Below are 17,565 nucleotides of genomic sequence, written 5' to 3' on the forward strand. Positions count from 1 at the left end.
TGTTTTTAGGCATAATATTTTTTTCATATTTCAATAGCACAAGTTGTCCAGAAATTCCTCAATAATGTTGTTTTGCTCTTTGTGGGCTTCAGGGAGACCAGTGGTTCTTAAATTCTGTAACGATTGGAATGATGCCACCTGCTGGAGACTTACTGTAGAAGAGCTCCACCCATGAGGTGAAGGTCTTTGAGGGCAAGACCATGAGTCTTTTCTTTGGCGTCAGGAAGTGACGTTTGCTGGTGGGAGGAAGAAGGGGGAGCCTGGCGCTCTGACTCAGGCTTTTTCCTGTGGACGCTGGCGGAGAGCAGAGCTAGAAATGCACTCTCTCTTTAATAGATAGATGAATGTAGGCCTTTCTCTCTCTCTTTACCAAATTCTTATTCTCCTTAATAAATGCTTAAAAGCCTAACTCTTGCTAAAGCTTATAATGTATTGGCAACCACGCATTAGATATTTTAGACAGACTAGCTAGAACTTTTGCCCTTAACAATTCTCTCTCTATGATTTGTTTAAGAGGTCAGTTTTTTAAACTAAATATTTTATGTTACCTTTTATTTAGAAAAAAATCATTTAGTATTTCTAACCAATTCATGGAGTCATTGATCTGTTTTGTTTATTCTAATTTTTAAGGATTCTATTTCTTGGATAACGTTTACTAATTTCTTTTCTAAGCTACTTATTCTCCTGCCAACTCTTTCCTCAAGAGTTTTTATTGAATTTTTAAACTTTTGTTTCATTTTTCTAGATATTGTAATAATTCATATGTAACTTGCATAATCTTCCATTGAAATTATTAGGAGTTAGATTTTCTATGTATCCACCCAGCCTCTCTGTCTGTCTGTCTCTGTCTCTCTGTCTGTCTGTCTCTTTGTATGTCTATCTCTGTCTCTTTCTCTCTCAGTGTTTTCTTTGATTTATTCATCTCTCCAATTTTATTTCCTAAATTAGGACTTTGTACTAGTTCTTTCCTTGTACTAATATGCCCTCTGCTTGTTAGATGGAGCAGTCAGTTCCATTTAGTCTTAGCCCTGAGTCCCCTGAGTTCTTGTTTTAACTTCTACAGTTTGCCCCCTTAGGTCTTTTGAGGTCCAGAATACTAGATTTTCAGCGTCTTCCTTGGAGTATCAGGACATAGTATTAGGGACCTCACAGCCCCTGGATATAGGCTGCACCAATCTGGGCATAGTGGTGCCATATTTGACTGACTGCTGGCTGCTGCTACTCTAAAGGGCTTCCAAGCTGTCACACTAGGCTTTCTGACTAGTTTTTCCACATTCCTTTTTATAAAAAGATATTGTCTCCACACTCATGCTGCCTCCAGAAACACAGCCTTGCAGACAAATATATGTGCCTGGTCACTTCTATTATCAGGGGGATTTGACTTTTCAGTGGTATCGACTCTACTCACACCAGGGTTGACATTTTGTGTATTTCAAAGTTGAAAAAAGTCACTTATGGTCATTTCTAACTCGATTCCCTGTTCGTTTCTTGGTTTAGTATGAAATCCAGGGTTTTCTTTGAGTTGGTTTGTGGGAGCTGGTTTGTATGTTTCTCTTCTCAGGAAGTATGAAATCAAATTAAACATCATGGCCAATTTTGATCCCAGATAAAATTCCTGTGATGGAAAGTACATCCATTTGCTTGGTAGATAAGGAGAGTATGAGTATAGAACAATATGATATATCTTGTGTCATACATGATTGTTTTATATTTAGATTTTATATATCAGTTATTCTTAATTAAGAAAAAGAGATATACTAGAAAATGTCCATGCTATTAAAAAGTATCATTTTAAAGAGGGGGTTGGATTTGATGATCTCTAATCCATTAGTCTGAGAAATCCATTAGTCTACAACAAATTCTCCTTGTAGAAACTGTTGATATATGTTTGCAAGATCAGACTATTATAATATAATAATATATAATATGTATTCTTACCTTCTCCAATATTTATATATGGTTGAAGTCAGGTCATCATGAATTTTAAAAGTATCCCTGAAACAGAAAAAAAAAAAGTCCTTGAGACATAGCCTTAAAATGTGCATATAAAAGTAGAACAAAGGGGCAGCTAGGTGGCACAGTAGATAAAGCACTGGTGCTGGATTCAGGAAGACCTGAGTTCAAATCCGACCTCAGAGACTTGACACTTACTTAGCTGTGTGACCCTGGGCAAGTCACTTAACCCTCATTGCCCTGCAAAAAATAAAATAAAATAAAAAATTAAAAAGTAGAACAAAGTATAAATGGAGTAGAGTCTTGTGGATTTGTTGCATATTAAAAAACACACAAATATTTAAGGAGGTAAACATAAGGATGCTGAGCATTCAGCAAAAAGGGGAAATGTAGACATACACATTGCTGCCCTAGCTGCTTTCTCGGATGTTCATATCAACAAGTAGGTGGAAATAAAATCTTTAAAAGATCATGACAGGGTAGCCATTCCTTTTGCAAACCTGCAAGGTTCTTTCTCAAAGCTCATTGATAGAACTTTTTTTCATTCTTTACATTTGTATTTCCATCACCTATGGCAGTGCTGTACACATTGTATACATTTAATAAATAGTTGTTGATTGATTTATTCAGTTAATTGAGTAAATACAATTGGAAGTATCCTTAAAATATTAAATATAATTGAATAATAACAGAATGGAGACTTGTCCTCATATTCTTTCTATTTGAACCCCAGAGGGAAAAATAACAGCAATATCTCATAAGAGCTCATATTCCTACAGTTGTTTAAGGATTTCAACGCATTTTGTATACATTATCTTAGTTGATTCTTACATGGGTATGTGTTGTAGATGCTACTTTATTTACCGATGAGCAAAATAAAGCTCACTGATTAAGTGACTTACTCAGAATCAAACTAGTAAATACAGGGCATTCAAACCTGGGTCTTCCTGACCCTCAGCCTTTAACCCTGTCCACTGTGTTTCTCAGCCTCATGCTACCTGATAACTAATGTAAAATTAAATGGGATCACATTTTAGTGGTTTTAACCAAGGGCTAGTGCAAAAGTACCCATTTTTGTTTACAACTAGATAAGAAACCTTTATTTTTTTCAGTTATGTCCCTTATCTAGCAGTAAATATTTCACCTCTTCTGAGCCTAGATAGCCTTCAATATTTTCTATGGCTTAAAAAAGTTTTAAGACTCTTTAAACTATGGTCTTTTGACTATAGACATATAATTGGTCATTGCACAAATATTTAAAGACTTTCTAGCATTTTAGGCCCTATTAAATAACTTTTATTATATTATCACAATTTTAAAGAAATCAGTGTTCCTTTCCTATAACAGTGAGGGATGAGAGGGGAACTTCAGTGAATTTTCACATTTCTGCTTATTGAAACCCTTTTCCTTCAAATTTGAACTCAGATGTCACTTTCTCAATGAAGCTTCTCCGGGAAAGTACTTTCTCCCTCACTTTTTCTTGTAATCTTTTTGGAGTGCTCTTTTGCCCCTACTATATTCTATATTGCTTTATATTTACTTTAATGCACATCTAGTCCTCAGTAATATATCATACACTCCTCGAAATCAAAAATCTCATATTTGTGTCCATAGATCCTGCCACAGGCTGATGCATATAGTAGATATTTAATAAATTGTTGCTAAATATGATTGAAGTAAAGTCAGAATTATAAATCTAAGCATAATAACATATTCTAGTCTCTAATGAAATATTTGTCATTTTTGAGTGATGATTTGAAAAGGTAAAGGCCAACTTGTGACATCTCAGAAATAACAAGCTATTTGGAGTGTGACCAATAATTAAATCTGTCTAGGAATAGTACCAACTGTGGAATTCCAATTTCTCCCCTTGGTTCTATATGTCCACAATCCTTTAAAAGTCCTTATGTAACTTAGAATATATTTGATTCAAGAACTCTATCTAAAATGTGTGTTTAATGATAAAGTTCATCTCCAGATGGAATTTCTGCCTCTACTAAAAGTCCAGCCTATTACCTAAACCATATATAGAAGTTTTTACATTTCTCTAAAGCAATCCATATTTGGCTATTTCTAGAATCAGCATTGCACACTTAATGAAGTAATGCTCCAGCATGACAAATCCTATTTTCCTATGTAGAAGTGATTTTATCTGAAAATATAGGTGACTCTGGATTAAAATGTAGATATATTATTTAAAATAATATTTTGGCCTTTATTACCATTATTATCAAGTGTTCAAGTGGTAACTTTCTTTAACACGCTCACCAGAGCCTTCTAGCATGTCCAATAAAAACTCATAGTTACAATAATGTTTGCTTTGAAAAATGCATATATCTTTCTCTCTTGGTACAAGCTCTTGACTCTCTGGCTTGTAGGTCTTCTGAACTCTCTTAGGTCCCCTTGAGACCATGTGTTGGAGACAGAATGGGTCTTTGGGGGCTTTTGTCGTGCTCTTGCTAATGGCAAGGCTGAAGATTTCTCTACCACAGGACCTGAGACAATGAGAAGGTCTTTCACATTTACTTATCCAGGCATCTGCCCCAGGAGAAAGCAAAGATCCTGGAGGGCAAAGTCTATTTTCCTCCTTGCCTTTGTTTCTCCTGGTACCTATCACTATACCAGTCATCTATTAGAAGCAGAGGATGAGAGTCTGTGACCTTCAAAGGAATCTGAGACCCTACAAAACACTGCTTTTCCAACTCATATCATCACTACAATGCTGAACAACCACATGCTTTTAAGTCAGCTTTGGAAATACAAAATGAGCTTCAGGACCAAGAAGAAAAAGTCAGGTTCCTCTTCCACATGACTGCCCTTCAGTACTTGAAGTCTTCTTTTATTCAGACTAAACATCCTTACTACTTTCAACTAATTCAAATATGAGTCAAGAGGCTTTTCATAATCCTAGTCACCCCTCTCGATACTCTCCAGCTTTACAATGCCCCTTCCTAAAAGGTGGCATCCGAAATTGATAGGATAAAGACTGCAACTCTGACATCATTAATATAGGCAACTTGTAAGTGACAAACTAGCTCTCCTACCAATGCCAGGGTAGCATCTTCTCTGCAAGTTGGAGTCTTAGAGTTTCCTAGAGCACTGAGAGGTTAATTGATTTGCCCCAGATCATACAGCCAGTATGTGTCAGAGGGAGTACTTTAACCTAGCTCTTCTTGACTTCAAGACCAGCTATCTATGCATTACATCATGCTGCCTATCTTAAAAATGAGTGTAACTTAGTTAAATGCAACAAGCATTTATTAAGTGCCAACTGAATGACAGGCACAGTGCTAGGCCTTGAGGATGGAAAGATGAAAACAGTAGAAAACTTTCCTTCACGAAGTGGGCTTTCTACAGAGAGTAGGGACAGCATGTTTAAAGATAAGCAAATGCAAAATACCTATAAAATAAATTGGGGAAAATCAGTGAAGGTAGTTACAAATGAGCTGAGCCTCAGATAGAGTTAGGAATTCCATAAGCTGGAAGTGAGCAAAAGTATTCCAGGCATGAAGGATATAGCTTGTTAAAAGAAATGGAAGTGAACCAAATTACCAGTATCAAAAAATACAAATGGCAAATGTACCACCAATGAGGATGAAATTGAAAAAAATTATGGGAGCTATTTTGCCTAATTCTATGCCAATAAAAGTGATAACCTTTAGTGATATGGATGAATATTCACAATACAAATTGCTCAGATTAACAGAAGAGAAAAATAGAATGCCTAAATAATCCTATCTTAGAAAAAGAAATTGAAGAAATAATACATGAGTTTCCTAAGGAAAAAAAAAATTCCAGGACCAGATGGATTTATAAATGAACTCTTTAATATTTTTTTTGAGAAATGAGGCCTTAGTCATAGATATTGTTTCAAAAAAAATTTCCCAGTTTTCTACTTGCCTTTAAATCTTGGTTAAATTAGTTCTTTTTTTGCAAAAAACTTTTAAATTTTATATAATTAAAATGATTTATTTTACATTTAATTTTATTCTCTATTTATTCCTTGGTCCTAAATTCTTCCCCTCTCCATAAATCTGACAGATAGACAACTCTATAGTCCTTTAATTTTCTTATAGTATCATCCTTTATGTATAAATCATGTACCCATTTTGGCTTTATTTTAGTATACAGTGCGAGATGTTGGTTTATACCTAATTTTAGCCATAGTGTTTTCTAGTTTTCCCAACAGTTTTGTTAAATAATGAGTTTTTGTTCCAAAAGCTTGCATTTATCATAAATATATAAGGACTGCATCAAATTTTTAAAAATACAAGTCATTCCCAAATTGATAAATGGTCAAAGGATTTGAACAGACAGTTTTCAGATGATGAAATCAAAATTACCAATAAACATATGAAAAATGCTCTAGATCATTATTGATCAGAGAAATGCAAATTAAACCAACTCTGAGATATCACCTTAAACCAATTAGAATGGCACATAAAACATAAATGGAAAATATTTGTTGTAGGAGAGATTGTGGGAAAACTGGGATGCTAATCCACTCTTGGTGGAATTGTGAAAAGATTCAACCATTCTGGAGAGCAATTTGGAATTAATGCCCTAAGGCCTATAGAATTGTGAATACCCTTTGACTCAGCAATGCCATTACTTGGTTTATATCCTAGACATTCCCCAAAAGAGAAAAAGACCTATTTGTACAAAAATATTTATAGCAGCTCTTTTTGCGATGGCTAAAAATTGGAAATTGAAAGAATGCCCATTAATTAGGGACTAGCTAAACAAACTGTTGTATATGATGGTGATATAATATTACTATGCATTAAGAAATAACAAACAGGATGACTTCAAAAAAGCCTAGAAAGGCATGTATGACATGATGTATTTGGAAGTGAGTCGTAACAAGAGAACATTGTATATAGAGAAAACAATATTGTGCGATGAAGAACTGTGAAGAACTTGACTATTTTCAACAATACATCAATTCAAGACAATCACAAAAGAATATTGATGAAACATATTATCCACCTCCAAAAAAAGAAATTATATTGATGGAACAGATTTAAGCATGCTATTTTCACATTCTTTCATTAAGTGACAAATATGATGATGTTTTGCATCATCATGTATTTATAATCCATATCAGATTCCTTCCTGCCTCGGGGAGGAGGGAGGGAAGGAAGGGAAGGAAGGATACAGATTGGAACAGAAAAATCTAAGTAAAAATGTTTAATCTGGAAAAAAAAATGTTTTAAAGGTGGGGAAGGGGTTTGCTGGGAAGGGTTCAGGAGGTATATATGTATGTATATATACACACATAAACATATATGTTTTGCATATATAGTTATTTAGGTCTTAATTATATAACAATTATATTTAAACACATTTTTCATATATTATTTATATAAATTGATATGTATATGTTATTTATAACAGTTATTTAATGATTTAAAATACTAAGTTATATGTATTAGAATATATCTAGGTATATCTAAATGTAATAATGTACAAAGTTTACATATATATGTCACTTATGGGTATATGCATATATTATATCTATGTTTGATATATGTATAAAATACAATTATATATCACAAATAAAAATAAAACAAAATAAATAAAAATTTAAAAAATTATTTATGTTAAACTTAAATACAAAACTAGAAAAGAAAAACCTTTTCATGTACACAGCAGAACATAAGAGAGTATTAAATATAATACATTTCCATTTTAAGAAAACCTATGTAATAAATGCTACACATTGTTTTCAAAGCTACCCAGTTTTTCTGTGCTTCCTCTGTGTTTTCTTTTGTTCTCTGCTGTGCACATTTATTTTTCCCTCCTTCCCCCTGCACTAAAATTAGAATAAAATTTGACACACACTCAAATATATATACACATGCACATAATACACATGCACATACACATCTATTAACAGACATACAAACACATATATGTAAGACAAACACACATATACATATATGTAAGACCATACTGTGAATATTTCTATTTGTCCATTCTCTGGAATTGAATAGCATCTTTCTTCATAGGTCTAGGTCTTTCTATGTTTTTTCTAAATGAACTACTTCATCATTTCTAGTACCATGGTAGTATTTTGTTGTAAGTATGTACACATGGCTTTTTTTTTTTTTTACCATTTCCCAATAGAATGGCATCTATCATTTCAGATAATCTGATAGGTGTAAGATGATAGTTCAAAGTTGTTTTACTTTGCACTTCTCTAATGATTTGGAGAATTTTTTTCATATGATTACATGCAGTTTTTGTTCATCCAAAACCTGCCTATTCCAGCTCTTTTTTGGTTGGTAAATATTGGAAACTGAGGGAATGCCCATCAATCAGGGAATTACTGAACAAATTGTCATATGTGATTATGATAGCATATTATTGTGCTATAAGAAATGTTGAGAAAGATGCCCTCTGAAAAAACCTGGACTTACATGATCTGATGTAAAGTGAAATGTACTGGGTAAAAAATAACAGCAATATTGCCAGATGATCAGCTGTGAATGATACCATTCATGTGTGAATCTCAGCATTGCAGTGATCCAAGACAACCCTGAAGGGTTGATGATGAAAAATGCTATCCATCACCAAAGAAAGAACTAATCATGTATGAATACAGATTGAAGCATCCTTTTTGTTAAAACTTAGTTTATTTTTCTTGAGGTTTTTTTGTGTCTGTTTTCTTTCACAATATCATTAATATGGAAATGATTTCCATGACTACGCATATATTACCTATGTTGAATTGCTTGTCTTCGCAATAGTGAGGAAGATGGGAGGGAGTACAGGAGATTTTGGAACTCAAAGTTTTAAAAATGCATATTAATTTTTTTTACATGTAATTGATGGAAAATAAAATATTACACAACAAAAAGTAAAAATAAATAAAATGTGCAAAGATAAAAAAGATGATGATACAAAAAAGAAAAGCTGCCTTTTCATGTCTCTTGACCATTTATCAATTGGGTTATGACTCGTTCTTTATATATTTGAAAACTGTGACCTAAACAGTATTGAATAATATCAGTAATACATAGTGTAATTTTCCAATTTTTCTCTTTTAATTAAATATATTTTAGCTCTCACTTTGTCTGAGATCATGATTACTACCCCTGCTTCTTGGCATAAAAAGTTCTACTCCAACCCTTTATTTAAACTATGTATATCTCTCCTTTTTTGTTTCTTGAAAGTATTATATTATTGAATTCAAATTTGTAATCTATTCTGTTTTTCATTTTATGGGTAAATTCAACCCATTCACATTCAAAATAATAATTACTTTTGTATTTCTATACATCCTATTTTCCCTCACTATCTTTCTCATCCTATTCATTCTCTCTTCTCACTCTTTTAATTTGCTTCTACCTAGTACCTTGTTCTATTTAATCTATCCACTCCTTTGCCCTCCCCCACTCTCCACTTCAATTTATCTAAGAATTTCTTCTTTATCCCCACCCCCTCTTAATTCTTAATCTACACAACCTTTTAAAAGATCCTACTTCATCATATCCCGTTAACCTCTTATTTATTTCTAAATTTAGAAGACTTCTATATCCTTCTATCTGTATATGTTGTTCCCTATTTAACACATTTCTGATGAGAGTAAGGTTCTAGCACTACCAGCCCTGGCATTTGCTTGTTTTGTATCAATTCTTCCTCTCATGCCTGATTTGTATGAGATAATTATTCCTTTTTAATATCTCCCTATGCAGTTTTATTTTTTAGAATCACCCCATCATACACAGCTGAGCTCAAGCCTTTCTTTCAAACTACCTCAATAATGAGAGTCATAAGAGTACTGATAACATTTTGTGACATAAGAAATAAATGGTTTGACCTTATTGAGTCCCTTATAATTGGTCTTTAATGTTTACTTTATATTTCTTCTGCTCTTTTATACCACTAATAGGTCTGTATCCAAAAGAGGTCATAAGAAAGGAAAAAGGACCCATACATAAAAAATATTTATAGCAGTTCTTTTTTGTTGTGGCAAAGAATTGGAAATTATGGGGATATCTATTGATTGGGGATGGCTGAACAAGTTGTTGTATGTCAGTATGGTGGGATACTATTTTGTTATAAGAAATAATGATCAGACATATTTTGGAAAAACATGGAAAGACTTAAAATATGAAGTGAGCAAAACCAAGAGAATGTTGTACACAGTAACAGCAACAATGTGTGTGATGGTCAACTGTGAAAGACTTAGCTCTTCTCAGTAGTACAATGATCCAAGGCAATTCAAAAAGACTTATGATGAAAAATGATAGTCTTAATACAGATCAAAATATATTATTTTCACTTTATTTGTTATTATTTTTTCTTTCTTGTGGTTTTTCCCTTTTGTTCTATCCTTTTATAATATGACTAACATGGAAATATGTATAAAACAACTGTGTACATATGTATATTATTTTATAATACAATAAAAATAATGCATTAATACATTCAAAGAGTTATTGGACCTTCTAGAGTGGCCTATTGACTCTGAGACTGAATCTGACTTATTGGATGTGATTCATTTTGGTTAAGATTATGGGAAGCATCAGGGCAGCTAGGTGGTGCAGTGGATAGAGCACTGGCCCTGGAATCAGGAGTACCTGAGTTCAAATCTGGCTTCAGACACTTAACACTTACTAGCTGTGCGACCCTAGGTAAGTCACTTAACCCCAATTGCCTCACTGAAAAAAAAAAAAGATTATGGGAAGCAGAAAAAAATACATACATGCATATATATGTATATACATGCATATGTATAAATATATATTTATATATGTATGTATATGTATGTACACATACACACACACACACACACATATATATATATATATATATATATATATATATATATATATATATATATATATTCATACACACATACATATGCCTATATCTAATTGCTTGCTATCTTGGTGAAGGAAGAGGGAATAAAGGTGGGGGAGAAAAATTGGGAACTCAAAGTATTACAAAAATGAATGTTAAAAACAATTTTTATGTTATTTGAAAATATAATAAAATAACACCAAAATAATTTTTAAAAAAGAAAAAAGATAAATGAACAGATACATTTCACAGATATTCCTTCAGACATACCAATATTTCCTTTAAATTTGGGGCCCAGAATATATGCATCCTGTTTTTCCACATCCCTTCTTATAAAAAGATATTGTCTTAAGTGGGAAATTTATGATGTAAATTCTTTTTATCTGTATTACATTTATGGAAGAATCAATAGCAGGGGATTAGTGCACATTGATAGAAATGTCCCCCACCAAAAAACAAAGAGTAATAAAGCATTTCTTAAAAATTAACAAGAAAACAAGATACCAATAAGGCAACATAAACACATTTTAACTATCTTAATAAATTTCAAATATACATAAAACTGTGACAATCCCCAATTTTTATTTATTTTTTTTCAGTGAGGCAATTGGGGTTAAGTGACTTGCCCAGGGTCACACAGCTAGTAAGTGTCAAGTGTCTGAGGCTGGATTTGAACTCAGGTCCTCCTGACTACAGGGCTGGTGCTCTATCTACTGTGCCACCTAGCTTCCCCGATCCACAATTTGTTACACAGTACTCTTGAGTTCTTTTTTATATCTATAGTTTGTAGTTTGCATTTACTAATTATTGTTAAGTTCATAACAAAAAAGTAATATATTTTTAAAGGAATTAGTACTACTGTATATAAATGCTCATATGTTAACTTGCTAGCTGGGGAAAAGTTATCTATCTCATTGAATTAGCAAAGAGTCAGCTCAAGACTAAATGATGTCAGAACTAAGCCAGCTAAGGTCTGATATACTTTAGAAATTTGTACAAAAGAAAACAACAACAACAACAACAACAAAACAAACTCCTGCATAGAATGAAGACAACTACAAAATGAACAAGGAATTTTGACTCCTCTAGTTAGAGGTTAATAACCCTACTTTAAGAATAATTATCTAGAAACAGCCATGGAGGAATAGGTATGTGCTGTGTGACCATTTAAAGGAATTCCCATTTATCACTCATATTTCTGTCCAATACCTGCCAAGAATACAATATTGCAAAGTGAATGAATGAATGAAGTTTATATTAGATGCTTTCTATGGGCTTACATTGTGCAAAGAGATAGGGATACAGACAGAAAGGTAAGATTGTTCCTTCTCTCAAAGAACTTACATTATAGTAAAGTAGATCAAACATGGAAAATTAAAATTATAAATCAGAAGAAAAGATCTCATGGTCCTTCAGGTGTAGAAGCAAAGCAGATGGTAATGCCTCTTCTCTAATGTAATTTCCACTGATAAAATCATATTTTTTGATGTTGAATCCCTTGACAGTCATAGTTTATTTTCTGCATCTTCAATAAATGTAGCTATCACAGTTTCCAGAATCACTGCAAGGATGTATCTCCACATGAGTTGTTTCCCATGAGGATAGTTGTGGACATCTAACTGAAATTATTCCTATTCCTAAACCTCTTGGATTCAGGGTCATTGATTGTCTCCATCATGGTCCTAACACAGATGGTGAAGAGAGTAGTGGTGGTTAGATCTGTCTGGTATATGCTTACTAGTACATGATCTACTCTCTCCTTCAGGGAACCTTTCTCCTTCAGCTCCTCTGACTTGCCTGGTTTGTACATGGCAGTTGATGGGACTGGTTAGCCCTTTCTGTAGGGAAGTTGCCTTCCTAGTGTAAAAAATAATTAATAGTTTATTCTAATCTAATCTGAAAAATTTGTGTAACTTTACTTTAAAAAATTGTAAGTATATGAAAAATTATAACTTTAGAAAAATTATAATTGGGTCATAAGTCCCTTTGCAGTTTCCATTCAAATATAAAAATATTTTTAACTAATTTGGGGAGACTAATCTAGCTGGGGGGCCTAATCTGGGATTTTTGACTGGCTGGCTATCTGACTGCTATTAAATTAATATGGACCATTTTAAAATATCTCCACTCTGCTCCACTCCCAAATTGATAAGCAAACAATTAAGAAGCCTAGAAATAATCAAAGCAGAATTTATTTATAAAAATCAATGTAAAAGATAAGGGTAAAGAAATGCAAATTATACTACCTGTCTGCTTTTAATATAATAAGGGCCATTGCCGCCTCTTGCCTACCAATGGACTTTCTAGCAATCGCCTCACTGAAAAGCCCCCCTGCTCTGTATTCTTGCCAACCCCCCTGAAAAGCCTCTTACTGTTTCAGCCTCCTTCCTTGCTCTTAGCTTTTTCTCTGTCTTCCCCTCAGTATCTCTAGCATCCTTAATCCTTCTTCTCCTAATTTACCTATGGTATCACCTCTTATGTCTAAATCATGTACCCATTTTGACCTTATTTTAGTATAAGGTGTCAGATGTTGGTCTAAGCCTAATTTCTGCCATACTATCTTCCAATTTTCCCAGCAGTTTTTGTCAAATACTGAATTCCTATCCCAGAAGCTGGAGTCTTTTGGTTTATCAAGCACTACATTACTAATGTCATTTACTACTGTGGCTCCTGTGCCTAGCCTATTTCATTGATCCTCCACTCTATTTCTTAGCCAGTACCAGATAGTTTTGATGACTGCCACTTTATAGTAGAGCTTCAGATTTGGTACAGCTAACCCACCTTTCTGTGCATTTTTTCATTATTTCCCTTGATATTCTTGATTTTTGTTTTTCCAGATGAATTTTGTTATTATTTTTTTCTAGCTCTATAAAATAAATTTTAGGTAGTCTGATTGGGATGGCACTGAATAAATACATTAATTTAGGTAGAATTGTCTTTCTAATTATATTAGCTCAGCCTATCCATGAGCAATTGATTTCTTTCCAATGTTTTAGATCTGGTTTAATTTGTGTGAAAAGTGTTTTGTAATTGTGTTCATAAAGTTCCTGGGTTTGTCTTGGCAAGTAGACTCCCAAGTATTTTATATTATCTACTGTTACTTTAAATGGAATTTCTCTTTCTATCTCTTGCTGCTGGACTTTGTTGGTCATGTATAGAACTGCTGATGATTTATGTGGATTTATTTTATATCCTGCTGCTTTGCTAAAGTTGTTAATTTTTTCAAGTAATTTTTGAGTTGATTCTTTAGGATTCTTTAAGTATACCATCATATCATCTGCAAAGAGTGATAGTTTTGTTTGCTCCTTGCCTATTCTAATTCCTTTAATTCCTTTTTCTTCTCTGATTGCTAAAGCTAACATTTCTAGTACAAGATTAAATAATAGGGGTGATAATGGACATCCCTGTTTCACCCCTGATCTTATTGGGTAGGCATCTAACTGATCGCCATTACATATAATGTTTGCTGATGGTTTTAGGTAAATACTGATTACTATTTTAAGGAAAGCTCCACCTATTCCTAAACTCTCTAGTGTTTTTATTAGGAATGGGTGCTGTATTTTGTCAAATGCTTCTTCTGCATCTATTGAGATAATCATATGGTTTTGGTTAGTTTTCTTATTGATGTGGTTAATTATGTTAATAGTTTTCCTAATGTTGAACCAGCCCTGCATTCCTGGTATAAATCCCACCTGATCATAGTTTATTATCCTGGTGATCACTTGCTGTAATCTCCTTGCTAATATCTTATTTAAGATTTTAACATCAATATTCATTAGGGAAATTGGTCTATAATTTTCTTTGTTTTTGCTCTGCCTGGTTTTGGTATCACCACCATATTTGTGTCATAAAACAAATTTGGTAGAACTCCTTCTTCACCTATTTTTCTAAATAATTTGTATTATATTGAACTTAATTGTGCTTTAAATGTCTGGTAGAATTCATCTGTAAACCCATCTGGCCCTAGGGATTTTTTCTTAGGGAATTCATTAATGGTTTGTTCATTTTCTTTTTCTAATAAGGGCTTATTTAAGGATTTTATTTCCTCTTCAGTTAACCTGGGCAGTTTTTAGTTTTGTAAATATTTATCCGTTTCATTTAGATTGTCAAATTTAGTGACATACAGTTGGGCAAAATCCTAATTATTGCTTTAATTTCCACTTCATTGGTGGTAAGATCACCCCTTTAATTTTTGATACAGGTAATTTGGTTTTCTACTTTCTTTTTTTAATCAAATTAACCAGTGGTTTTTTCTCATAAAACCTGCTCTTGGTTTTATTGATTAATTCTATGGTTTGCTTGCTTTCAATTTTATTAATTTCTCCTTTAATTTTCAGGATTTCTAATTTGTTCTTTTTCTGGCTTTTTAAATTGCATGCCCAATTCATTGATCTCCTCTTTCGCTTTTTTATTCATGGAAGCAGTTAGAGCTATAAAATTTCCCCTAAGCACTGCTTTGACTGCATCCCATAGATTTTGGTATGTTGTCTGATTATTGTCATTCTCTTGGATAAAGTTACTGATTATTTCTATGATTTGTTATGTGACCCATTCATTCTTTAGAATGAAATTATTTAGTTTCCAATTGATTTTCAGTATACCTTTCCATTGCTCTTTATTACATATCATTTTGATTGCATCATGATCTGAGAAGGGTGTATTTACTATTTCTGCCTTTCTACATTTGACTATGATGCTTTTGTGCCCTGATACATGGTCAATTTTTGAAAATGTGCCATGTACTGCTGAGAAAACTGTATATTCCTTTCTATTTCCATTCAATTTTCTCCAGATATTTATCATGTCTAATCTTTCTAGTATTTTATTCACTTTCACTTCTTTCTTATTTATTTTGTGGCTAGATTTATCTAATTCTGAGAGGGGAAGATGCAGATCCCCCACGAGTATAGTATTACTGTCTATTTCCTCTTGTAACTCATTTAACTTCTCCTCTAAGAACTTGGATGCTATACCACTTGGTGCATACATGTTTAATATTGATATTACTTCATTAACTATAGTACTTTCTGGCAAGATTTAGTTTCCTTTTAATTAGACCTATTTTTGCCATTGCTTTGTCTGAGATAAGAATTGCTACCCCTACTTTTTTACTTTAGCTGAAGCATAATATATTCTGCTCCAGCCTTTTACCTTTACTCTGTGTGTATCTCTCTGCTTCAAATATATTTCTTGTAAACACCATATTGTAGGATTCTTTTATTTAATCTACTCTGCAGTTCAATTCCGTTTTATGGCAGAGTTCATCCCATTAACATTCACAGTTATTATTACTAGCTGTCTATTCCCCTCCATTCTATTTACCCCCTTTGTACTTTCCCCCCTTCTTTCCCCTGTTCTTCCTCACCAACATCTTGCTTCTTACCTCTGCCTCCCCCAATCTGCCCTCCCTTTTTATTACCCCTTCCCTTTTCTTTACCCTTTTCTCCCTTGCTTTTGCCCTCCCTTCTATCAGTACCCCCTTTCCCCTTGCCCTTTTACTTCCCTAAGGAATAAGCTAAGTTTCTTTATTCAAATGAAAGTATATGTTATTCCCTCTTTGAATCAAATCTAGTGAGAATAGGGTTGAAACAATGTTCACCCCTCCCTTCTTTCCCTCTACTGTAATATGTTTTTTCACCTCTTCATGTGATGTAATTTACACCATTCTGCCTCCCTTTTCCTCTTCTCACCATAAACTTCCTTTTTTATCCCTTTAATTTTCTTTATATCTTCACATCAAAGACAATTTATATTTATAGCCTCTAGGTATAATCCTTCTGTCTGCCCAAATACTTGTACAATTATCAAGAGTTAAAAGTAATATCTTCCTGTGTAGGGATGTAAACAGTTTAACTTTATTGAGTAACTTTTTCCCCGTTTACCTTTTTAAACTTCTCTTGAGTCTTGTATGTTAAGATCAAATTTTCTATTCAGATCTGGTCTTTTCATCAAGAAACCTTGAAAGTGCCTATTGTCATTGAATGTCCATCTTTTCCCCTGAAATAGAATGCTCAATTTTGCTGGGCAATAGATTCTTGGCTGCAATCCAAGTTCCTTTGCCTTCTGGAATATCATATCCCAAGTTTTGTGATCCTTTAATGTTGAAGCTGCCAGGTCCTGAGTGATCCTGAATGTGGCTCCATGATATTTAAATTGCTTCTTTCTGGCTGCTTGGAGTATCTTCTCCTTCACCTGACAATTCTGGAATTTGGCTACAATATTCCTTGGAGTTTTCTTTTTGGGGTCTTTCAGGAGGTGATCAGTGGATTCTTTCAATGTTGATTTTATCCTCTGATTCTATAATATCAGAGCAGTTCTCCTTAATAATTTCCTGGAATATGGTGTCTAGACTCTTTTTCTGATCATGGCTTTCAGGCAGTTCAGTGATTCTCAAATTGTTTCTCCTGGATCTGTTTTGCAGGTCAGTTGTCTTTCCAATGAGGTATCTCACATTTTCTTCTATTTTTTCAGTCTTTTGATTCTGCTTGATTGATTCCTGATATCTCATGGATTCATTATCTTCCAACAGTCCAATTTTAATTTTTAAGGCATTGTTTTCTTCGATGAGATTATGCACCTTTTTTCCATTTGGCCGGATGAAATTTTTAAGGAACTGTTTTCTTCAGTCAATCTTTGTGCTTCCTTTTCCAAGCTGCTGATTCTTTGTGCTTCCTTTCCCAAGCTGCTGATTCTTTGTGCTTCCTTTTCCAAGCTGATGATTCTTTTTTCATAATTTTCTTGTGTTGCTTTCATTTCTCTCCCCATTTCTCTCAATTGATTTTTAAAATCCTTTTTGAGCTC

This window comes from Dromiciops gliroides, chromosome 4, assembly GCF_019393635.1.
Source record: "Dromiciops gliroides isolate mDroGli1 chromosome 4, mDroGli1.pri, whole genome shotgun sequence".
Classification (NCBI taxonomy): Eukaryota; Metazoa; Chordata; class Mammalia; order Microbiotheria; family Microbiotheriidae; genus Dromiciops; species Dromiciops gliroides.